Source organism: Canis lupus, chromosome 3 (assembly GCF_003254725.2).
Source record: "Canis lupus dingo isolate Sandy chromosome 3, ASM325472v2, whole genome shotgun sequence".
Taxonomy (NCBI): Eukaryota; Metazoa; Chordata; class Mammalia; order Carnivora; family Canidae; genus Canis; species Canis lupus.
The window spans coordinates 70,137,609-70,162,528 of NC_064245.1; the positions used below are offsets into that span (position 1 = coordinate 70,137,609).

Genomic DNA, 24,920 nt, shown 5'->3' on the forward strand with positions numbered 1-24,920 from the left:
TCAACCGGGTAACAGAATGTAGCTTCTGCGTTTTCTGTGAATGACCTAACCTGTGTGGTTGGGCACCAACCCAAAGGAGAAAGGAACCTACAGCTTGATGGTCATGACAAATCAACCTCTCCCATAATTTAAAGTTTTCTTGGGGTGGGGGGGCATCTGGGTGGCTCAGTGGGTTAAGCATCCGACTCTTGGTTTCACCTCAGGTCATGATCTCAGGGTCATGGGATCGAGCCCCACACTGGGCTCTGTGCTCAATGGGGAGTCTAAGACTCCCTCTCCCTCTGCCCTCCCCCCACTACTCCCTCAAATAAATAAATCTTTTTTTGTTAAAGTCTCCTTAGGGGTCACAGAGTCTTTTTCAAGTAAGTGCTCAAACTTTCAGGGTTCCTCCTTCTCTCTTGGCATCCATGAGAGCCAGGTAAGGCTTCCATAACCCCATGCTTGGCTCTGGTGGCATGTTCATTTGGGTCTGATCTGGTCCCTGGGCCCTGTGTGGGATCTAATGAGGGGCAGCTGGGTCATGCTGTCCTTCTGGCATCGTCTGGGCACTCATGGCAAATGACCTTGACTATTTCATTCTGTTCTCAAAGATCCTGCATTGTGTGTCTCCTTCCTTCTGACTTGGGCTTCCAATCATTCCCTTGGTCTCTTCCCTCTTGCTGGGAATGTTCCCCCAGGTGGGAACATTTGAATGCTCTGCTGGTTGTGGAGAACGAGCAATGCCTCCTTAGCGTCGCATATCTAGACATTTCCTCTGTCTATGCTTCACTGTTGCCCTTGGCCGCTATGTTGGATGTGGCACCACATGCAATGTGTAGTTTCGTCTAGAAGCTTGCAGCCTCCTCTGGCTCTGGCTCTGCCTGGCAAGCAGGGCAGGAGCCTGATGGAGTTATACAAACTAAGCTGACTTTTCTTCGTAAGCTCCCTGCCTCATTATGTGCTATCTTCATGGCTTGACTTTCCCTCGTGCCTGCAGGGCTAGCCTTTTATTGGTATGGAACATTCCAGCAGGGCAAGTTAGTGGCGAGTCAAGACTTTTCTGAGGCAAAATCTGCCATTGTTCCTTCATGCCTGTCTATTTCCTTGTAGCTGTTTTCGGGTGTTAGAAAATTGGATTAAGCTTCAATCGCATTTTCCCCTAAACACAAAAGTCCAAAATTAGTAGCACATTTCTAACAGAGCTCACTTAAAGCCACATCAAATTAGATAGAGTCATTTTAAAGCGGTCCTGTATATATTGTGCAGTGTGTATTGGAAAGGTTTATGAAGTGAGGTATGTTTGTAAATACTGGAAAGCTCAAAATTGTTTTGACCTTGTGATATTTGAACCATATTCTTGTAAATTGTATTCAACTTGGAACTGACATCCTGTGGATTTATAGCCCTTGCCCCCGACATATTGCTTTGCAATTTTTATTACAAGCTCATTTGATGATGTTTTGTTTTTATAAACCTTGATGTTATCCAAAGTTATGTAAGATCAAAGGATACTGAAGATGGAATTCTCCTTTGAGAGCTCCTCTTCATCCCTCAGCACCTCTCATCTTAAGGATGCATTAACTGAGGCCCGGGGAAGTGAAATAAATTCTTTAAGCCACCTAGAGTGTGGGCATCTGGCTTGGGAGTTTTAATTCAAGGCCCCTGGATGCAGATTGGGGGACTGGACTGACCACATGTTTTGAAGGGACATAGGCAGGGCTGAACTCCATGCCAAGCTACCAGCCTCGCAGGTGTGTGACTCTGGTTACGTTGCTCACCTCTCTGAGCTCAGTTCCCACCCCTGCCCCTACCCCCAGCCCTGTGAAATGGGGAGATGTGTCCTTATCTCAGGGCCGTTTCAAGAGTTAACAAGCATGAAACACAGAGCCCAAGGCCTGGTTCCTAGAAGATGCCTAGTTCCTATTCTTTTCCTTGTGCTAGTGCCTCCTTGTCCAGTACAAATTCCACTCAATTAGCCTGGGTATGAGGAGAAGTAGGTGAGGAGGCCAAGGACTGAAGGTGATGATGCTTCATTTTGTCAGTGGGCGTGCAGGCTCTTGGTCTCGGGGGTCTGAGATGTGAGGGGTCCAGGTTGAGTGGCCATCACACCACCCTCAGGTGTGGAAACTCTGGCTGTGGAGATTCTCACTCTGGAAATCGCTGCCACTCCTGCCACCTCCCTAGACTCGCACATCCCTTCCCTTTCTGTACCTCTCGAGCCCTGAGTACTGATTTAGGAACTGGGTCTGGCCGTCTGTAACAGAATGGCACTAGAGGGGCCTCACCAAGGAGTGGTTTATGTTTCTTCAAATCACAAAGAGTCTAGAAACGGAGGTCTCAGCCGGTACAGTGGCTCAGTGATGCTCCCAGGCACTCGGGCTCCTTTTGTCTTCCTGCTCCACATCTATAGCGTGTGGCCACCTGTCATTCATAAGGTCACTTCCTGGTTACAGGCTGGCCACTTCCTGGTACAGGCCAGTCTCCCACCTGAGGTGCAGGTAAAGGAAGAAGAAGGAAGAAGCATCAGTAGAGAAGGATGTAGAAGCGTTCCCAGCAATCCCTAGCCAGCTCTCTTCACACGTGATGGCAGATAACAGATGGCCAGGAATTCTTTGGCACTCGCCATCAACGAGGGGCAGGGTCTGTGTCCTCTCACCTTGACTCTGAGTGGGCTCAGGGCTGCTTGAGCAACATCATGCAGCAGAAGTGGTGCTGGGCTAGTTTCCAGATTGAGGTGTTAAGGAAGTGAAGGCTTCTATTCCCTTTCTCTTGCAAAAACCCTTGCTCTTAGAACCTACCCGCCATGCTGCGAGGAGGCAAGTCACCTTGCAGAGAAGGATCGAGCCTACAGTTGCCAGCCACAGCCAGCACCAGCTTGCCAGCCATGGGAGTGCGCCATCCTGGAAATGGATCCCCCAGCTCCACTGAGCCGCCCCAGTGATACCATCGTAGAACAAGATGAGCCCGGCCTGCATTCAGATCATAGAGGAGATAGATAATGGATGTATAAGTCACTAGGTTTGAGATTGGTTTTTTTCTCTGTAATAGATGGCCAGAACACATGCCACTGGCCAGGAGGCTGTCACATGGTCATCTCTAACTGCAAAATAGGTCGCGTGTGTCTTTAGCAGGCACATTGTCACCTGGAAAGAGAAAACGGATTCTTTTAGTAAAGAAGAAAGGAACAGGTAGAGAGTAGGCAACCGTAAGGGTCTATCAACTTCGTGATTGACAAGTCTTTAATCTCCTATCACTGTTGTATCATTTTTTTTTTTTTTACTGTTTATCCCCTAAAGAATGTACCCCACTGGCATACAGCATGTGCTCCATATATGTATTTATAAGTTATACGTGTATAAAAACCATAAATATATTGAGAATGCTATATATTCTGTTTTGTATATTGATACAAAATAGAAACTCCAAAATGGGTTTTTAAAAATATCAAACAAGATTATTTTATTCATTCACAGTACCAAGACAAAAATTATTAATAATCTTTTAAGGGTTTAAAAAATGTATCTTACTTCATATGATCTGTAACTCATATCTCCAGGCACAATATATAATCATTCAGGGAAGTTTGTTGTTAATGGTAGTGGGTGTGAATCCATACTTAGCTCATTTTCTTGATGAATTCTCTCTCTCCGTCTCTCTCTCCTATTGCCATTGCAATTGTGATGGATGTCAGGGTTCTTACCTAACAGATGACAAAGAGCTTGTAATTGGAGGAGGAGATGTGTCAAATTTGCTGGGTTTTTTGCTCCTTTGGGTTTATGCCTTTGGTATTATCTTCGATCCATAGTTTCTTTGCAGGAATTTTGTTCAACTGTGTGTCTGCAAGAGTTTGCATAACTAGTGAGGTAACATAAAGTTGTAAACCCACTTTATGGAGGAGAGATAAGTACTTGGCAGGGGAGAAATAAATGCACGACAGTGAACAGGCTAAGGGAGGAGTGGGCACCCCTGCCGCTCCCACCTTGTAAGGACTCTCTCTCCTCCAGCCTGATGCTCACATGGACTTACCAGACTCAGTGAGCTCCTGGGCACCAGTATTACCCCACGCATTAGACACAGGCTAGCCTGATTTCCCAACTCCTGCTAACTGTGAGGTAAGAACGAATAGAAACAGAAACTTTTATGCATTTTCTTTTTTTTTTAAGATTTTATTTATTTATTTGACAGAGAGAGAGAGCACAAGTGGTGGGGGTTGGGGGAGTAACAGAGGGAGAGGGAGAAACAGACTGCTCACTAAGCAGGGAGCCTGATGTAGGGCTGGATCTCAGGACCCTGGGATTATAACCTGAGCCAAAGGTAGACACTTAACCGACTGAGCCACCCGGGTGCACCTCTTTATGCATTTTCTTACACCCAGTGCATCATCTTGCATATCTCCTGACATGCATCTTTGCCACTTTGGAGATCAGCAGGCTCTTAGCTGTGAGCTTCTTGTGGACAAAACTTAAGTCCTGTTCATCTCTGAATCCCTAGTGTCGCAGACTGTTCTGACACCAAAAAGTTGCTCACTCGGAGTTTGCTGAATGAATGAATGAATGAACGAATGAATGAGTAGGATAGATCCATGAGTAATAGGACCTGAGGTCTAGGGTTAGGCTCAGGGGTGGAATTCAGGAGCTGGGCCTGGGCCAGCTGAGCAAAGTGAAGTGGGCAGACTGTCTAATTCAGCCACATAAGGCTCTGAGACTCACTTGGATGGCTCCTGCCTCATTTCTCCATCTGTAAATGGAGAATCGTGACAGTAAAACGTGCCCTACTTGTTGTCCAGAGAAGCTGTGAGAGCAAGTGAGGGCCCTCCCAGGGCCTGACACTGTACATGCTAGCAAACATTTGTCCCTTCTCCTAGAAACAGAAAATAAAATATGGTGGCCAGTGCCTGGAGGCAGCCGGGTGACTGTTGGCTTCCTATTACTACTGAAACAGGTGACCACAAGCTTATTCTTTCATAGTTCTGGATGTCAGAAGTCTGCTGTGAGTCTCAGTGGGTTAAAGTCAAGGTGATGGCAGGCCTGGTTCCTTTCTGGAGGTTCTAGGGGAGAATCCATTCATTGCTGTTTCCAGTTTCTGGAACTCACCCCCATTCCTGGACTTGGGGCCCTCCTCCATCAAAGTCAGAGGTGACACTCTGCTTCTCCTGACACTCTGCTTCTGTTGCTACATCTCCTTGTTCTGACCAACCCTCTTGCCTCCCAATGATAAAGACACTTGTGATGCCATTGGGTCCACCCTGAAAATCTGGGACAATCTCCCCATCTCAAGGTCCAAAACTTAATCACACCTGCAAAATCCCTTTGGCCATTCATAGGTTCCCGGGATTAGGACGCTGACACCTTTGGGTGGAGGGAGTTCACCTGCCATCCAGTTTGCCTGGGACAACCATTTTTAGCACTGAAGGTCCCCCCTGAAAATCCCCCCGGGCCCAGGCAGACTGGCTTGTTGGCCATGCAAGCAGGTGGCATCATGTCAGTTGTTAGTAGAGGGGCTATGGGGGTTAGACAGACCGGGGTAGGAATCTCTTTGCACCCACTTACGAGTACCTTGGAGGGTTGGTAAGGGGATTAAATACAAAAATGTGTGGAATAGTGGTACTGTTGATGTGCGAAACAAAGGCAAAAGTAAAACTAAATTTCCGGGGATCCCTGGGTGGCTCAGCGGTTAAGCGCCTGCCTTCGGCCCAGGGCGTGATTCTGGGGTCCCAGGATCGAGTCCCATGTCAGGCTCCCTGAGTGGAGCCTGTGTCTCCCTCTACCTGTGTCTCTGTCTCTGTCTCTCTCTCTCTCTCTCTGTGTCGCTCATGAATAAATAAAATCTTAAAAAAAAAATTTCCTTATACCTATAACCCACTGACAAGTCCTTGAAACAGGCAGAGTGATCTTCCTCTAGGGACTCAACTGCCTCCATGTTAATACTGTGCTGAGGGCAAAAGGCAATCCTAGCCCGACCCCCCGGATCCTGTGACTCTACTAGAATATATAAAAATTCCTTTGAGGGCAGCCCAGGTGGCTCAGTGGTTTAGCGCCGTCTTCAGCCCAGGGCGTGATCCTGGAGAGACCCGGGATGGGTCCCAGGTCAGGCTCCCTGCATGGAGCCTGCTTCTCCCTCTGCCTGTGTCTCTGCCTCTCTGTCTCTCTCTCTCTGTGGGTCTCTCACAAATGAATAAATAGAATCTTTAATAAATAAATAAATAAATATTCCTTTGGGAACTTCCTTCATCTCTACCCCCCAAGATATATATTGGAAATCACCCCCCAAGCGAATGACCCACTGACGTGCATCTGAAGGGTCTCGTGACTAGGGTTTTACTAGACGGTCATAAATGACCTTTTCCTAACTGCAGCTAGCCCTCTCAAGGTTCTGAAAACCTTGCTTCCAAATTCCTTATAGACTTGTGCTACCCCAACCCCCTCCCAACTTGAAAGTATATAATGGGCCCCTCCTCACCACCCCAGTACTGCTCTTCTGCCCATGGGTTCTGTCCCTATGCTTGAATAAAACCACCTTTTTTGCACCAAAGACGTCTCAAGAATTCCTTCTTGACCATCAGCTTGGAACCCTAACATCTTTCCTGCATCACTGTCACTGTCATTATGTGAAGAAGTCTCTGTGGGGTGCCGGGGGCCCCTGAGGAGACACCCCCAGTCCCTTCCACCTCATTCCTGAGATTCTTCTGTTTATAAACCACACCTCAGCGCAGCATGGGCCTGGCTCCCCCATGGGCACTTTTCCCTGGACCACACTCGGGACCTGCCCCCAGCAAGGGCTGAAAGCTATCGGAGCAGGACCAGATCCTGGGGAGTTTGGATGGCCGATGCACTGGGCAGCCCAAAGACACCTGAGCAGGAGGGGGAGGACTGAAGCAGGTGAAAGTGCTCCATTTCCCTGAGCCCAGCTCAGTGCTCTGGGCTGCCCCAGTGCTCCTGGCTGCCCCAGGAGGTGGGGCCTCCTGAGTTGTCAGCCCACCAGGCCTCTCAGCCAGAAGTTCAGGGTGTGGACGGTGACCTTGGCAAAGCATCCATCAAGGCGGGACCTTCTGGGGCCCTCTCTTCTTCCTCCAGAAAGAAATAGCGTGGGGAGTGCCCCCCACCCATGCGCGCAAACATAGCAATTTATTTAAGTTTATTGTGAGGTCAGTCTACTTGACTTTGGGCTGTTCTGCTGATTGGTATTTGTTTAGGAGGCAGATCTGTTCTGCATGAACAAGTCTGGGGTATTTGAACACCCCCTTCCACTCTGGCTCAACAGGAGGTGGCTGCAGAGTCTGGGGACAGTGGAATCTTGACCTTGGAGAGGCAGTCGGCTTGAATTAGAGAATTCTGCATCTGCATTGTGATTGCATCTCATTTGAATTTCACTTCCTGCCTCTACGTTTGGAAGCCTTGGGCATCTGTGGCTGGATTCCTGCATTTGAATGAGCGTCCTTTAATGATGCTCCGTCTGGCCCATCCAGACCCGCTGTGCGTGGTGCCCTGGGCTGCAGGGCCACTGGCCGAGCCGAAAAGACGTTTACGCAGTGAATGTGAGCTCCAGAGGCCTCCTCCCGGCGCGGCGCGGCACGTACTGGCCTGGCTTCTGGGCCATGGGCGCTGAGCAAGGCAGCCCTATCCACTGCCCTCCTGGAGCGGACAGTCAAGTAGGAAGCCCCCCGATTGCAGAGTTACCCAAATAATTAAATGCAAGTCACAAGTAAGAGGCTAGGCCAGTGGCTGCATGATACATTTCTGGTCTCAGAAATGCAGGACAGTCCTTGCTGGCCTCATTGTGGCTCCCCTGGTGTACACTCCCCGTTTCGATCACACTAAACAGCTGGCCACATCTTGGCTTGGGCTGCTCTCACTGCGGGACAACCGCCTGCGCAGCCCTCAGCCTTCACCCCAGGTATCTCTGGCTCAGGACGTGCATCCTGCCTTCTTGCTGGTACACTTTGCTGTCCCTCCCCCCGTGTGACCTGCCATTGCGCTGATCATAACTGACCTGTTTATCCTCTGTCTCTCTCATTAGCTTCTCATGTTTTTTTTAGAATAAGTTTTATTGAGATAGAATTCATAAAACAGGAACTTCACCATTTTAAAGTGTACCGTTGTTGGGGGCGCCTGGGTGACTTAGGTCATGATCCCAGAATTCTGGGTTCGAGCCCCGTGTTGGGCTCCCTGCTCAGCAGAGTCTGCTTCTCCCTCTCCCTCCACCCCTCCCCCTGCTTGTGCTCACTCCCTCTCACTCAAATAAAGAAATCCTAAAAAAAAAAAAAAAAAGTGTACAGTTGTTACTGGACCACAGTGGATCTGCTCCCTGGTGAGTTATAGACAAGAGACTACACTGGGGCAGTTGCCTCACAAATAAGATTAAGAGGAATGATCTCCAGAGCCCTGACGCCCTATTAAGGCCTGGGATGAATATTCAGACAGGGATTTAACTAACGAGGCCCAGGTAATTGTCAGGCACTTCTGACACTTTCTGATTCATCTGAGCAGTCTTCCTCAGATGTGTCTTTTCCTGTCCCAGCAGTCCATTAGCTTGTTTCTAAAAGGTAAGATTGACAGGTAGGCAGAAGCTTCTGCTAGAAGTTTCCTGAGTTTGAGGGTCAGGCTGGCCCATGACTCAATCTGTACTTACTAGTTTATTTACCACGTTGTGTACCCGCGTTAGCACTAATTTGGAACATTTCCATCACCCCAGAGAGAACCCCTGTACCTGTAGTCCCTCCCAATTTCTCCCCCTTCTAGCCCCCAAGAATGACTTTCTGTGTCTGCCGATCTGCCTATTTTGGACATTTCCTATAATTCCTATCGTACTACATGTGACTTTTTTTTTTTTTTAAGGTTTTATTGATTTATTCATGAGACACAGAGATAGAGAGAGAGAGAGGCAGAGACACAGGCAGAGGGAGAAACAGGCTTTCTGTGGGTATCCTGATGCGGGACTTGATCCCAGGACCCCAGGATCACGATCTGAGCTGAAGGTAGATCCTCAAGCGCCGAGCCACCCAGGGGTCCCAATATGTGACTTTCTGTGACTGGTTTCTTTCGCTTAGTATGGCTTCAAGGTTCATCCACGCTGTAGAATCAGATTTTTATTCCTTTTTTATGGCTGAGTAATATTCCATTGTGTGGATCTATATATGTATATATATATGATATATATATGATATAGATGATATTTTGTTTATCCATTGTATCCATTATCCATACATGTGGTATTTGGTCTATCCATTCATCCACTGGTGGACACTTGGGCTATTTCACCTTGGGGCTGTTGTGAATAATGCTGCAGTGGATATTCAAATACAAGTTTCTCTACAGACATACATTTTCAGTTCTCTCGGGTATAGACTTAGGAGTGGTATTCTCGAATCACATGGCTACCCTGTGTTTCACCTGTGGAAGAACTGCTGCTGTGCCTTCAGCCTTCAGTGCTCCCCATGCTGGGTGAGGAGGCTGCTGATTTACCACGTCCTCACCCACACCGTGACTGTCTTTTTGAGCATAGGCATCCTGGTGGGTGTGAAGTGGATGTGAAACCTCATTGAGGTTTGATTCGCATTTTCTAGTAATGAGTGATGTTGAGCATCTTTTCTTGAACTTAGTGGCCATTGTATATCTTCTTTGAAAAACTCTCTGCTCGGATGCTTGGCCCATTTTTAAATTGTTTTTCATTGTTGAGTTGAAAGAGCTCTTTATGTCTTCTGGACACAGGATTAATTGATTGATTGACTGATTTATATTTTTTGAGAGAGAGAGAGAACACCTGCAAGCTGGGGGTGGAGAGAGAGGCAGATGGACAGAGAGAGAGAGAGAAAGTCCCAAGCAGATTCCCTGCTGAGTGCAGAGCCCTACAATGCCAGGCTTGATCTCATGACCCTGAGATCATGACCTGAGCTGAAACCAAGAGTGGGATGCTCAACCGACTGAGCCACCCAGGCACCCCTGTGATGGTTACTTGCAGTATCAACTTGAGAGGACCACCAGGTGCCTAGATTAAGCCTTGTTTCTGGGTGAGTCTATGAGGGTGTTTCCAGATGAGGTTAGCATGTGCATTGGTGGGCTCTCCAGAAGCAGATTGCTCTCCCCGCTGTGAGTGGGCATCGTCTAATCCCTTGAGGGCTTGAATAGACGGAAAGGCAGAGGGAAAAGGAATTCACCCCCTTCTTTTTCTCCTGGCTCATTGAGCTTAGGACATCTCATCTCATGTTCTTCAACCTTTGGATTAGGATTCATGCCATTGATCGCCTGCTTCTCATGCCTTTGGATAAGAACTGAATTACACCACTAGCTTTCCAGGGTCTCCAGCTCACAGATGGGAGATGGTAGGACTTCTCAGCCTCCTACGGCAATTTCTCAAAGTAAATCTTCTTTCTCTCCCTCTATGGTGTGTATGACTACTAGAGCTTGGGTAGTGACTTCAAGTGGCTTCACTAAGTCTCTTTCCTAGGCTGCCAGATGGAGATGGTCCTAATAGAATCCAGCTTTCAAATCTGTCATGAGGATTAAATGAGATAACATGTGTATGGCACTTGGAACAGTGCCTGCACAGACAAGTGCTTGGCAAATACCAGCTTGGCACCACATCACTATTATTTGTTCTAAACCATGAATGAATCGCTTTAGGCAGAGACCTAGCATGTAGTAGGTGCACAGTAAAATGAATTGGCTTGAATTAATAATTGCAAAATGGGCAGAACCACCTCTTGCCTGGCTTCCCTTGTAGTTAGTGTACAGGGATTGCATGCAGTATTGCAGGAGAGAGCTCTGTGCCGCTGGTCAAGTTGTCTGAGAATTATGATGCCTGGGACTATCACAAAGGCTTTGTAACCATGTGCTGTTGCTAAGGGAGCTTGTCCCTTGGGCTCGGTTAAGGATTGACTTTGTACTCTGCAGCACACGTGACAATGATCTTCTCAAAGGCAGAAATTGAAATTAGGAACACTTTGATTCAGCTTAGGTTAAAACGAAATGGAACTATGTCATAATTTAATTGAACAAATCTGGGACAGAAGAATTTGATGTTGATGAGCACTTTACAATTTCACAGTGTCTTGCTTTGAAAGGTGAGGCTGTTTACATTCCAACAGCCAAAGGAAGCCAGAAAATAGAGTTTTCCCAGACAGGAAGGGAAAAGGCCAGTGGAGCCCTCCTGTCCATGTGTTTTGAGATGCAGCAAAAACTTCCTAGTGAGACAATGAACTACAAGTTCTTTCTGGATTTTCATCATCCTTAAATTTAGAATTCCTACTAAATCTCTCCATGATGTCACTGTCAGTCTGGAAGCATGCCCACCACTACACATTAAGTTATTAAGTATTTTATTTGCACATGAGGCTACTATTTTATTGTAGGAGATGTAGCTTGTTTACTTACGTTGTAAAGAGACTCCCCAGCCTCGAATCAACTTCTGTACCCATGTGCACGTTCTTCTCAGAAGGTATTGGATTCTTGCATCTCATTCTTTTCCTTTTAGGTAGCAGGTAGTGTAAAATAATGCCTCTAAGTAATATTCCTGTCCAAATACAACGCCCACCTAGTTTGCTTGCCACGAGACAACTCAGCACTTTGGGGACGTTATTTTCATGCCGTAAAAGATGAGCCTTAAGTAGGTCCTTTGGGGATGAGCCGTCCGATGGACCTAGGACCCAAGCTCACCAGCCACAGGAAGTGGGGTAGAGCGTGCTGGGAGATCCAATGTGCTCGCCACACCCAGAGGATGGATTTCTAGTGTTCTTTTGAACACAGACAGGCTCCACTGAGTCAATCCATAGCTTTTCTGTGTCATTGCTTACCTGCGAAGCCAGCTCAGGACCTGCCCGATGACAAGAGTCTTTCTCTAATGGTTCATTCATCTTTATTTCATCCATTCATCATTCATAAAATATTTACTGCATGTCTACCTCATGTTGCAAGCTGTTCTGCATTTTAGGGAAACAGTGACTATAACGCACCAGAATTCTCAACAGTGCTTATATTGAAATGGCAGGAAACGAAAGCAGAAACCAAAACCACCACGACGTGCTGTATATGAGGTAGGTGAGGGGTAGAGAGCCCCCCCTTCTGCCACATGAGGACACAGGGAGAGACCAGGGAAAGGGTCTCACCACACACTCAATCTGCCGGGGCCTTGATCTTGTCCTTACCAGCCTCCAGAACTGTGAGAAATAGATGTTTATTATTTATAAGCCGCCCAGTGGACAGTATTTCGTTGTAGCAGCTTACATGGACTAAGATGATTACGTACAGAACTTCAGATTTTGCAAAGCCTTTTTATAATAATAGCGGTAATAATAAGAGCCATGTGCTCTGCATCCATGATCGTGGGTGTGTGATGTTTCATTCTGTTATTCCCAGCAAGTTGGTTCATTCACTCATTTTTGGTAGTTATTAGTTTCCTGCTTTTACAAGTGAAGAAACTAAAGCCCAGAGAAGTGAAGTGACTTGTTCGGATGGCCAAGGGAGAAATCGAACACAGATTTGTCTGACTCCAGAAACCAAGTTCTTTTCAGCATTTTCTCCTGCCGGTTTGGCACTTATGAGTTACCTGCCCCATAAAGAGAGTGGGTCCTGCTAACTCCCCTCGCATTCCAACACGTGTCACTAACTTGGACCTTTTACCCATGTCCCCTGCTGGAAATTGCTTTGCTTGTCACTTTCCTGAATTGCACACTATGAAGCCCTCAGGGACCGGGCAAGGTGTCACTCATCCCTGCCTCCCATTTAAGTATATTGGATAAACTGGGAGAAGTTATGTGCTTGTGAAGAGCACTGGATTGGGAGTCTGAAACTTCCCAGCATGTGAGGCACTTTCCTAGCCAGACACACTCAGTCATGGGGCATCGCATTAGTCAGGAGAGGCTGAGCGGTGCCACGGTGACAAATTAACCAGAAATCTTGGGGGTTTGACCCAGTGCAGACATGTCCTAGTTGGTGTCACACGCTAGTGCTCTCCTACTACTGGTGACTTGGCGACCCTGGAGAAGGTGGCACCTGAATTGAGACACGATAGTCAGGTGGAATGAGCCCAGCTAAGAGATGACAGAAATGCATGCTAGGTGGACGAAACTACCTTTTTACCTAAGACTTAGAGGCAAGAATGAGTAAGGAACACAGCAGGAGAAAAACATAGATAAATTGGACTGCATAAAAATGGGAAACTTCTGTGCATCAAAGGACACAATCAATAGAGTGAAAAGGTAACCCATGAACAGAAGAAAGTATTTTCAAGCACGTATGTGATCATATCCAAAAATATAGAGTGTGTATGGCTCAACAACAACACAAACAAGTCGATTAAAAAGTGGGCAAAGAACTTGTGTAGACACTTCTCCAAAGATAAAGAGTCAATAAGCACAAGAAAAGATGCTCAATGTCACCGATCATCAGAGAAATGCAAATCAAAACCACACTGAAGATCACTTTGCTCCTGTTAGGATGACTGCTGCCAAAAACACAGGGAACACGTGTCGGCAAGAATGTGGAGGATTGGGATCCCCATGCATGTCTGGTGGGAATGCAAAATGGTGCCGCCGCCGTGTTATATGGTATGGTGACTGCTCAAAAAATTGTAAACAGAATTACTAGATGATCCAGGAACTCTACTTCTGGGTACACTCCTCAGGGAACTGAAAGTGGGGACTTGAATGGGTATTTGGACACCATGTCTCTAGCAGCATGATTAGCAACAGCCAACGGGTGGAAGGGGTGGAAGTGACCCGAGTGTCCATGGATGGATGACCGGATAAACACAATGTGGTCTGTCCATACAGTGGACGGTTGTTCAGTCTCAGGAAGGAAGTAAATCCTGTCACATGCTGTAACGTAGATGACCCCTGAGGATGTCACGCTAAGTGCAATAAACCAGTCGCAAGAAGACAAACACTGTATGATTCTGTGTATATAAGGTCTTGAGCGTTGTCAAATTCGTAGAGACAGGAAACTGAATGGTGATTGCCAAGGCTGTGGGGAGCAGGGGCCAGGAGCTATTTCATGGGGACAGGATTCCAGCTTTGCCAAGGCCATGAGTTCTGGCGATGGATGGCGATGCTGGTTGCACAGCAATGTGAATGTACTAATGCCGCTTGATCATAGTTTTTTTTTTTTTAATATTTTATTTATTTATTCATGAGACACAGAGAGAGAGAGAGGCAGAGACACAGGCAGAGGGAGAAGCAGGCTCCATGCAGGGAGCCCGACATGGGACTGGATCCTCCGTCTCTAGGATCACACCCTGGGCTGAAGGCGGCGCTAAACCGCTGAGCCACCCAGGCTGCCCTTGATCATAGTTTCAAATGGTAAATTTTATGTATAATTGACCGTCATAAAGAAGGGAGTGGAGAATGATGAAGGAAGAGCCTTTTGGAAAGGCCGTGCTGCCCTTTGCAGCACGGAGTTTGTGAGGCCGTGGAGGGTGGGGTCTGACAAGCAGGAGGGACACCGCGGCGGCCCTGGGACGTCTTCTCCTGTCTCTCTCCTGCTGGGAGCCCACGGAGGCCCCGCTAGGGCTGGCCTGTTGTCTCAAAGGCATTTCTGAAATGCCTTGCTCGGGAGGGCACCACTTCCTGCCGCAGGGACAAGGCGGGATCGTCCAGGGAACTTGTCCCAGAGAATTGACCTCTCTGGCTGGCTTCCTTCTGTCCGGTGCCAGGCGTCATCTGGAACCTCTAAAAAGTTCATTTAGCACAAAGGCAGAGGCTGTGGCATTCGGGGTCTGCCCCTTATTGGGAGACCAAACTGCCCTTTAAAAAAGGAATTAATTCAAAATAAGTCCTCAGGATCACAAATCATTAACAGACATGTTCCAAAAATGTCCACATAATTGCAACTCCAGGGGTTCTGAAGCCCTCTGCAAAGTACGGGAGGACGGTTCGGGATGAAAGCAGGGAGAGCCCCACCAGGATTCTAACTTCAAATGTGAACCGGCTCCCCGCTCCCCCCCCCCGCCACCCCCCCCCCCCGCCTTTTTTTGTTTTGTTTTGTTTTGTTTTAAGGCAGAAGAGGGATCAATTGGAGGTACTTTGTTTCATTTTCCTTTTTGTATCTTCTGGCTTCCGAGTCAGGGGCAAGGGGTTATGATCCAGGGGTTTTTCGGCCGTTGGACACAGAAGGAAGGATACCAGGGCCCTGCGGACGTGGGTCGGATACCGGCCTTGATCACGATGCTCTTGGGATCAGAGACTCACGCCAGGCCGCCAGGCGGGGGAGCAGGGCAGCATTTCCCAGGGGCGCTCCTCCTCCTGCCCTGCGGAGGAAAGGAGCTCTGGGAGGTCCAGGGGCCTACCCTGCGCTGCCCTGCTGCTGAGAGCCAGGCCTCCACAGGATTTGTGACCTAATGTTGTATTTCCTGGCAAGAGAGAGGGGTGGTGACTGAGGAGACATGCCCCCCCCCCCCCCAGCTGGAAGGGGGCTGGATTCCAATCCTGGGGGCTTCCAGGAGGAGGAGGCCATTTGATTCCCAAACTCCTGCTGTGGTGGCAAGAGTTCTGGGTTCACACATAAGCCTCCAGTGACAGGTTCCCATTCTCCGGGGAGGTTTTCTCTTCCTCCAGGCCCATCCGACCCTTCCTCCCTAGGGCTTCCAGTTCACCCTTTTCTTTTTTTTCTTTTCTTTCTTTTCTTTTTTCTTTTCTTTTCTTTTCTTTTCTTTTCTTTTCTTTTCTTTTCTTTTTTTCTTTTCTTTTCTCTTCTCTTCTTTTCTTTCTTTTCTTTTCTTCTTCTTTTTTTTTTTTTTAAGATTTTATTTATTTATTCCTGAGAGACTCAGAGAGAGAGGCAGAGACATAGGCAGAGGGAGAAGCAGGCTCCCTGCAGGGACTCCACCGCAGGACCCTGGGATCATGCCCTGAGCTGAAGTCAGATGCTCAATCACGGAGCCACCCAGGCACCCTGCCCAGTTCACCTTTAACCAGGTTCTTTAAGGGACTCAGATGCTATTTCAACTTCAGAGTGGGCAGCAGAGTGGGGAAGCCTTTCTGAATCTGCTCCCTGGGGCTCTGAGTTGCACAGACCAGCATTCCTCCCGTCCAGCCTCTGCCCGCCACCCTCCGGAGGCCGGCTGGGTGCCACGCAGCCATTTCCGCCCCCTACTCTGACAGTGACCGTTTGTGGGGCCTTCCCTCTGCTCCCCTCCGAGGGCCTCTGCAACTCTAAGGCTGATAGGGTCTTGTCATGAAGGCTGGCTGGAGTAGGCTGAAGGAAGACAGAAACTGATAAATTTCCTTTTGATCTTGGATCTGCAAAGCCAATAAGAAAAAAATAAATCTCAACCCGGGGCCCACCGGGGTGGGTCAGAGCCGATGGAAGCCAGGAAACGTTCCTCTGGAGCTCAGGGTTCCTTGATCCCCCGGCACATTACAGATCCCAAGGAGGGGGGACAGGCTGGGGAGGGGTCCTCCAGTCTCAGAATGAGGCAGGGAAACTAATTAGGTGAAAATCATTTAAGTGGTTTTCAAGGCATCACTTGATTTAAAGCATTTATCACCACCTAACGCATAATTAACAGCAGGACAAACGCAAGCTCTCCACTATTCAGAGGGATTATGTTAATTTTCATTAATCTCGCATATTACCATCTCTCTTTGGATGAATGTTATCTTAAAGGCCCAAATGCCTTCTTTGATCTTGGGGAGAAGAAAGAAAGAGAGAGAGAGTGAGAGAGAGAGGGAGAGAGAGAGAAAGAAGAAAAGATGGTAACCTGTGTTTGTTTGGAAATGACATATTCACAACAGGCTCAGAGCACAGGATCAGAAGTTTCTGGTATTGAGCAGCTAATCCAGCCACAAAAAAGGACATTCTGCTTTCTGCTGGGAGGAATGAGATGTGAGCCTCCCTGTGAACGGCTAGAGAGGATCAGCCTGTTCCCTTGGGTAAGGTCTTCAGTTTCAAGTGTTAACTGAGGTTTTAAGGGATCCCTGGGGGGCTCAGCGGTCAAGCATCTGCCTTCGGCTCCAGGGCGTCATCCTGGGGTCCTGGGTTCGAGTCCCACATCAGGCTCCCTGCATGGAGCCTGCTTCTCCTTCTGCCTGTGTCTCTGCCTCTCTCTCTGTGTCTCATGAATAAATAAATAAAATTAAAAAAAAAAAACACCGAAGTTCTAAGACAAGATACTCGGGTTCTGCAGTCCTGTTCCTCGACTCCCTTATCTGATTTTGTGATTCGACACGTTTCTGCTACCATCCTAGCCCTGTGCGATCATTCTGATTTTAAACCTTGGTTAACACAATGCTGCTACCTAGGAAAGCAACTGGCTGAACATTCACAGTCTGACACTTCCGGGCTCTGAGTCTGTTAACCTCTTCATCCCTGAAGGCCTCCGCAGGCCGGGCTGCCATTCCCACTCTGCAGATGAGGCTCAAGTGAATCTGGGGAGACTGAGGCCGTTTGTCGCAGGCAGATGCCCTAGCTGGGATCCTTGGCCTGGCATGCCGTCTCCAGGGCCCGCTGCTTGGCCTCTGGACTCAGCGGCGGCCCGCCTGCATGATCAACCCTGGAAGGAAGGCTCTGGTACGCCTGCGGACCATGCAAGCTTGCCCTCTTGTTCACCTGGTCCAGTGGAAGGATACTGCTGTAATTGCTGTAATCTGGCTGCCCAGGTCCCCCTCTCAGCTATGTCTCCAGCTTGGTGTGTGATCTTGGGCAAGTAGCTCTGCTTCTGGGGACTCTGTCACCAGCCAAGCTGTTAGTACAGCTTGCAGTCACAGAATGTTTTGTTGCGTGCTGCGAGGTGTGATTTTCCCATTTTGCAGATGAGGAAACTGAGGGAGAAGTGCACCACTCTCCCTCCCCTTCTCCTCCTTTTCCCTCCCCTGCCCAGGGTCACAGCCATTCAGAAGGCTGGGATTTGAACCCAGGTAGGCAGATCACTGGGCCCCCAAATCTACATGCTATGTTAACTCATAAATTCAAACTAGGGGCTTTCCTAGCTTTAAAATAAGAGGATTCCTACACAAGTGGGGTTTGTGGTGTTTATCTTGGCTGTGGTGGTGGATACACAAAGCTATAAGGTAAATAAAATTTTATAAAGCTTGACACACACACTCTCTCAAATGAGTACAAGTAAAACTGGAAAACCGGAATAAGATTGGTGGATGGCGTCAGTGACAACGTCCTGGTTGTGATACTGTACTACAGTTTTGTAAAATGGGGGGCAGAAGCGTACGAGAGATCTGTGTTATTCTGCACAACTGCATCTGAGCCTACTATGATCACATTCAAAATTTCAAATAAAAAATTTAAATGAACAGAAACAATGATAGACTTTCATCTACAGACCCTTTGAAGAGCTTCATTGGGTATATGTGAAATGTTGGGAATCTATGAGTTAAAAGACTTTGTCTTTGCCTAGAAATGTGATGGATTAATAAATAATAAAAACAAATAACCACTATTAATTGTAAGTGTCTGCGCATCAGGTGCAATGCTCAGTTCTGTGTTAGTCTCCATGGCAACTTCATTATCACAAGATCATTTATAAGCTAAAGAGGCTGTGCCTCAGAGAGGTTGATGAACTTGCCCAAGGTCACCCAGCATGTACTTGGCTGCGGTGGTGGTCATGGGTTTTGAACCAAGCTTGACTCTGGATCCCACTCCGCCCTATTCTCTTCAGACTGAAGCAGGGCTCCCTGAGCACCTAGCATGCCTGCACTTTCTTTTCAAATAATCTCATTTGACCCTGGCACAGTGAGGTGAGGCCAGCAATGGCATCCCCACTTTGCAGACAAGAAGACTGAACCTCGGGGGAGGAAGAGACTTGAATCTGGTCCTCTTTTCCTCCAATAAGGAGGAAATGGAGCAGAATGCAGGTCCCCCAGCCCCTGGGGTTGTTCTGGGGCTCCCGGCAGGCCCAGGGTAGAAGGCAGGGCCTAGATAAGCCGAGTGGGTTTTGAGATGAGAGCAGGGTGTGAGCAGAGCCCAGGGCTGTTTATTCAGCTTTAGGGGGAAAGATTTCATCCAGGGTCCTGGTTGGTGATAAAGCTGCTGTGTTTTCAAACCAAACATGGCCTTTCCTTCGAGGACTGGGAAGTTAGGGAAGAAAGATACTACATGACTCTCCTGCGGATCTTTCCAGCCCTATCACCAACCAAAACCTCACTGCAGCGAGTCAAAATGGTCTCCCAGAGAGACTCAAACTAGCGTTCGCAGCTTCAAAGGAAAGTCATCCAGGAAGCTGCAGTTTAAAAGGCCCATGACAAGTCCATTTAAAAAGGTGACCCAGAGGGGCACCTGGGTGGCTCAGCGGTTGAGCATCTGCCTCTGGCTCAGGGTGTGATCCTGGGGTCCTGGGATGGAGCCTCACATCGGGCTCCCCACAGGGAGCCTGCTTCTCCCTCTGCCTGTGTCTCTGCCTCTCTCTCTTGTCTCTCATGAATAAATAAATAAAATCTTTAAAAAAAGAAAAGAAAAAGGTGATCCAGACAGATTGCTGCTCTGGCCTCCATGGTCTCGGACCCTGACCGAGTGCCTCCTGGGGCCGCAGAAGTGTCCGCAGCATGGAGGGCGGCCCCTGTCCAGCCCTGAGATGCAGGATTGAACAGAAAATCTGTACCTCCCCGTGGGGCGAGCCAGCCAGCCCAGGCCCGGGGAGCTCCGTGGGCTCTCTCACTTGGACACACGGCAGTCTTGGGAGGGATGAACTGTCACCACTACTTACAACTGTCATGGTTGTGGTGGTTGTTGGTGGTTGTTATAGTCATTGTTGTATTGTGGCTGTTGTGATGATGCCTAGTATTAGGGAACAATCTTGGCTATGTGACTGATGCTCCTCCCACTGAGTGGTAGGGTCTCTGTTTCCTCGCTTTGACCCTGGGTGGGCTGGTGACCAGGGTGCAAGTGACACCATGTGCCTTCCCAGGCTAGATCATTAGATCATGAGAATGCCGTGGGCATCTGCTGCGCTGTCTTGGGTCACTGTCTCTTGGAACCAGCTGCCATGCTGTCAGGAAGCTCAACCCAGCCCCACAGGTAGAGGCCACTTGTGTCCCACAGCTCAGCGGCAGGCAGGCAGCATCGCTGCCAAACATGGAGTGAAGACTCTGAAAGATAATTCCAGCTTTCAAGCCCTCATTGTTTGAACCTCCTCCTTCAGACCCAGATGGGGGGAACAGACAAACCGTGCCCTAATTCCCCTCCCACAGAACCATGGGTCTAGGAAGATGGTTGGTTGATGCCGCTACGTTTTAGAGTTCATCTGTGACTCCACCAACAGTAGCTAAAGCAACAACAACCGTGGGAATATAAGCTAGCATTTATGCAGCCCTTGCTGTATGCTTAACGTTGGGTGAAGAGCTTATAGTCTGGTGTGGAAGGGGCTTTATTTCTGGACGAGTCGTTCTCTACCCAGGGGAGATGAAAAATCCCGCTCCCAAACCAGCTGAGTTAGCCTCACACCCAGAACTCTGATGGTCAGGAGTTGACGAGCCAAGGCAGGGTAAGACTGAACCCCAGAGAAGGGACAGCCCAGGTGGACTCAGCTGAATGCAGCAAATATTAATAATAGCCCTTTGTGTAGGCCAGGTTTTGGGCTTGGAAGCCCTCACCGTCTCGCAGAAGATAGAATGCACGGATGTAGGTGACCCTGTAAACCAGAAGGGCCAGAATTCAGGACGATTAATCGGCTCTTACTCTTCTACAACCTTCTTAGGAGGGTTTTCTCTCTCCTCCCTCTCTCCCTTCCTTCCTCTCTTTCCAAGGCACAGAAATTGAGAACGTTTAAGTGACTGTCCTAAATCATCCAGCTAGAGAGCAACTAGCCAGGATCTAAATCCAGGTCTGTTTGACTCCAAACCCTGTGTCTTTCATCTTTCGTTATCACCTGCTGCCTCCTGGACTAAGTACTGGGTGTTCTGGGGGTCTCTCGTGGGACACAGGGGGAGCTCGGGGGTAAGGGGGGGAGGGCTGTCTGTTCTGGGTGTAGGATGCTGGGTTGTCTGTGACCATTCCCCCTTCTTCGGAACAGTCATGTTACTACATTCTACAGCCTCTTTTGCTGTAGGCGACCAAGCGAACACGTTCTGGCCACAGAGATGCAGGACGTCTTGTGTGGTACTTCTAGAAAGCCCTCCTGAAAGAGAGTGGGCACTCTTCCCCCATCTGCTACAGAGGCCTTCTGTTGGGAACATGCACAGAATGCCCGGGACTCTAGTCACCACTTCAGAGCCTGAGGATGGAGCGTACACCCCAGGATTGGGACCACCCAGAAGACTGAAGAGCTCTGGGGCCACCCCTGGACCATCCAGCTCAGCTCATCTTCTGTGCCACGGAGACTGAGCTTCTATCTTGGTCAGGTCACTGTTATTTACACTGAGTCTTGTTCCCTCCCAGCTGGATGTGATCCTGAGTGACACTGCGGGAACAGCAGACAACACTTTGAGGAAGGGAACCAGCTTGGGTCAGGTTTGGAAAGAGGCAGACCTGAGGCACGGGGGGCCGGGACAGCACGGGTGAGGACAAGGCAGCGTGTGACATACGGACAAGGAGATGTAGGAGCTAAGCAGAGTTGTGGTGACATGTAAAGAGCTTTGCATGCCAGGGAGAGAAGAAGATACAATTTCAATTGTGAATGGCTGTGAGTGCAAAAGTGATGTGATGTCCTCACAACTGTATTTTACCCCCTTGGAGATCTGTACAGAGAACAGGAGAGGGGGAGCTGGGGCCAGAGTTACTGGGGGGAAGGGGCTGGCTGGAGAGGAACCCTGGAATAGCTCACCGATGGACAGTGGTGTGATGACACCAGGGGCAACGGTAGCCGGTGAAAGGATGGTGGACGAGAAGGCGTGGTAGTATGTAAAGCTGCTCCTGGCTTACTGTTATCTGACAAAAATCGGTCCCCCAAACAGTGTGCACAATACAAGCAGTTCCTAAAAATTAAAAAAGTATGTATTTTTTATATTTTATAAATATATGTATTTTTTAGAAGGATTATTCTCCAATTGTTAAAAATAGTTATTGCTAGGTGAGAGTATGTAGGGGTGATTTTTTTTTCTTCTTTTTGCTTGTTCTTTTCTTTTTTTAAGATTTAATTAGAGACACCTAGGTGGCTCATTCGGTTGAGCATCCATCTGACTCTTGATTTCGGCTCAGGTCATGATCTCAGGGTCCTGGGATGGAGCCCCACATCAGGCTTTGTGCTCAGCAGGGAGTCTGCTTGGGATTCTCTCTCTCTCTCTCTCTCCCTCCGCCCACCCCTGCTCTGTTCTCTTTCTGTGTCTCTCAAATAAATAAATAAATAAATAAATAAATCTTTTTATGTTTGTTCTATTTAGAAATAAATCTTTTTAAAAGATTTCTTTTAGAAATAAATATTTTTTATATTTATTTATGATTCTTTTTAGATTTTATTTATAAATATATTTTTTAAAGATTTATTTGCTGATTTGAGAGAGGGAACCGGGTGGGGGGCAGGCAGAGGGAGAGAGAAAGAATTCCAAGCAGACTCTGCTGAGCACGAACTTGATGTGGGGCTCTCTACCAGGACCCTGAGATCATGACATGAGACAAAATCAAGAGTTGGATGCTCAACCAACTGAGCCACCCAGGCCCCTGCCATTCATAATCGTAATAATAGCTGTGCACTACCTCAGACTCCTAGAGCCTGTGCCAGGCTTCATCCTAACACTTTGTTATGCATTAGCTCTTTGGATCCTCATAATACCCCATGGGGGAGGGACTCTAATTCTTCTTCTTTTTATATTTGAAGAAACTGAGGGTCCCAGTGTATGAGCCTCAGTCAAGTGTCAAGGGGAGGGAGCCAGTGGATGGAGGAGGGTGACATGGTGAGGGAAGGGACGACCCAGCTGGAGGGAGGTCTCAGGGAGCGGGGCCGGTGGGCCCTTTGTCAGTAATCCCCATGGACCTTGTCCGGGCCTGAGGCTTTCTACAGCACACAGTGTGCGTTACGTACACACTTTCCTAACAGCACGCTCTTAGAAATGATGACTATTCTCCTACGGAAAAGGAAACAAGGGCTCAGAGCTTAACAAGCTGCTCAGGATAACAAAGTGAGGACTGGAACCCAGAGCTCTCTGCCTGACTCAAAATTCCTTGCTAACTTCTCCCCCATTGCCAAAACAGCGTGCTAGTTTCAGTATATATCAGAAATCTGTGGGACGCCTGGCTGGCTCAGTGGTAGAGCGTCTGCCTTTGGCTCAGGGCATGATCCTGGTCCTGGGATCGAGTCCCGCATCGGGCTTCCTGCGAGGAGCCTGTGTCTCCCTCTGCCTATGTCTCTTCCTCTCTCTGTGTGTCTCTCATGAATAAATAAATAAAATCTTAAAAAAAAAAAAAAAGAAATCTGTCTATGGGGCTCTCCCCACTCCCATAACCATCAGACTCCTTACCTGCAGGTAGAATCATTTAAAAAGAGCCACGTGCCCGGCTTGCCCATCCTCCACCTGCCCTCCTTGGCCAGCCACATGCGGAGCCTACCAAGGCCACCCCTCCGGGGGAGAAGCCCCAGAGAACACTCTGTCCCTCGTGTCAGATGTTTCCCTAATTCCCCACGGTCTGATCTTTCGCTGTTTCAGTTTATCGCAGATGATTTTCCAAGCCAGTGGATTTAATTACATTACACTTAGGGAAATTGGTGCCATTTCTTAATTACTTTTATAGTTGGAAAGCAATTACTTAGCAATCACATGGAGGTCTTCTTGTGTTTCCCGAAGCTCTATAGCCTTAAAAAATGTCTTTGGGACAAGACCTGGCTTTAAAGAGATTGAGTTCATTCCCTTTTGGAACTGCGGTGATTGGGTCTGGGGAAAAGTATGGCATTGGATAAGATGTCTTTTTATCATGACCCATTCAGTTGTGTAAGCCAAAACCTGACGGTCCCCCTTGACACCTCCTGCTCCTCAAGCTTGCACCTGGTCGTTCCTTACGTGCTTTGGATTCCAGCTCCTGATACCTCTTCAACCTGCCACCACTCTGCTTCCCCAGACCAGTCCTGGCCACTGTCACTGCTCCTACGTGGTCTCCCTGTGTCCACTCTGGCCCCTGGCAGTGGATTGAATGGTACCCCCCCAAAGAGGTGTCCACCCAGAATCTAAGAATGTGGTCTTATTTGTAAAAAGGGTCCTTTGCAAATGTAATTAAGTTAAGGATCTTGAGGGACACCTGGCTGGCTCAGTTGGTAGAACACGCAACCCTTGATCTTGAGGTTGTAAGTTCAAGCCCCATATTGGGTGTGGAGCCTACTTAAAAGTTTAAAAAAAAAAAAGGATCTTGAGATGAGATCACGTAGGTGTACTCCAGGTGTACTCCAAAGCTGATGAAAAGTATCCATAGAGAGGAAAGGGAAGACACACAGACACCCAAATGCACCCTCACCTCAGGGCCTTTGCACATGCTATTCCAGCTGCCTGGAATGATCATTCCCAGAGACCCACATTGCTTACAGCGGGGGTGGCCCCTGCTCTAAGTCACAGCCATAGAGGAGCCTTCCCTGGCCACCTGACAGACGCAGCCATACCCCATCCCTCCGAATCCTGCTCCATTTTACATCAGAGCGCTCATTCTGTTTCCCTTGCTCCCCGTCCTGGTCACTCACCGGTCCACTGTCGATCTCTCTCCGCTAGAATGGCAGCCTCCCAGGGGCAGCGCCCTGTCTGCATGATTTAATCTGGCACCTCCAGTGCCCACGGCAGCGCCTAGAACAGATGCTCATAACACCTTTGCTGAATGAGAAACATTTGCTGTTGGGTGAGGAGCAAATGAAAGCTCCTGGCTCTGGGTTCTCCGAGTGGCCATTGGCCGATGAGTGGGCTGTGTGACCCCCAGAAGTCCCATTCCCTTCTCTGTCTTGCACAGAATAAGGGGCACAGGAGATGGGCTGAGGTGGATTAGTGGGCTCGCTCTCGATTAGAGGAGCACGCCGCAGCCTGGGGGCCAGACAGATCTGGGTTTGAAGTCTGATAGCCACATGCATTTGCTGCGTAACTGGGGAAAATCATTTTC

General features: G+C 48.4%; 1 protein-coding gene across 3 annotated transcripts in view; it reads left to right on the forward strand.

Moving 5' to 3' along the window:
- Positions 1 to 24,920, forward strand: part of LOC112653484 (uncharacterized) — a 138,827-nt gene that overhangs the window by 60,323 nt on the left and 53,584 nt on the right. The window lies entirely within an intron of this gene.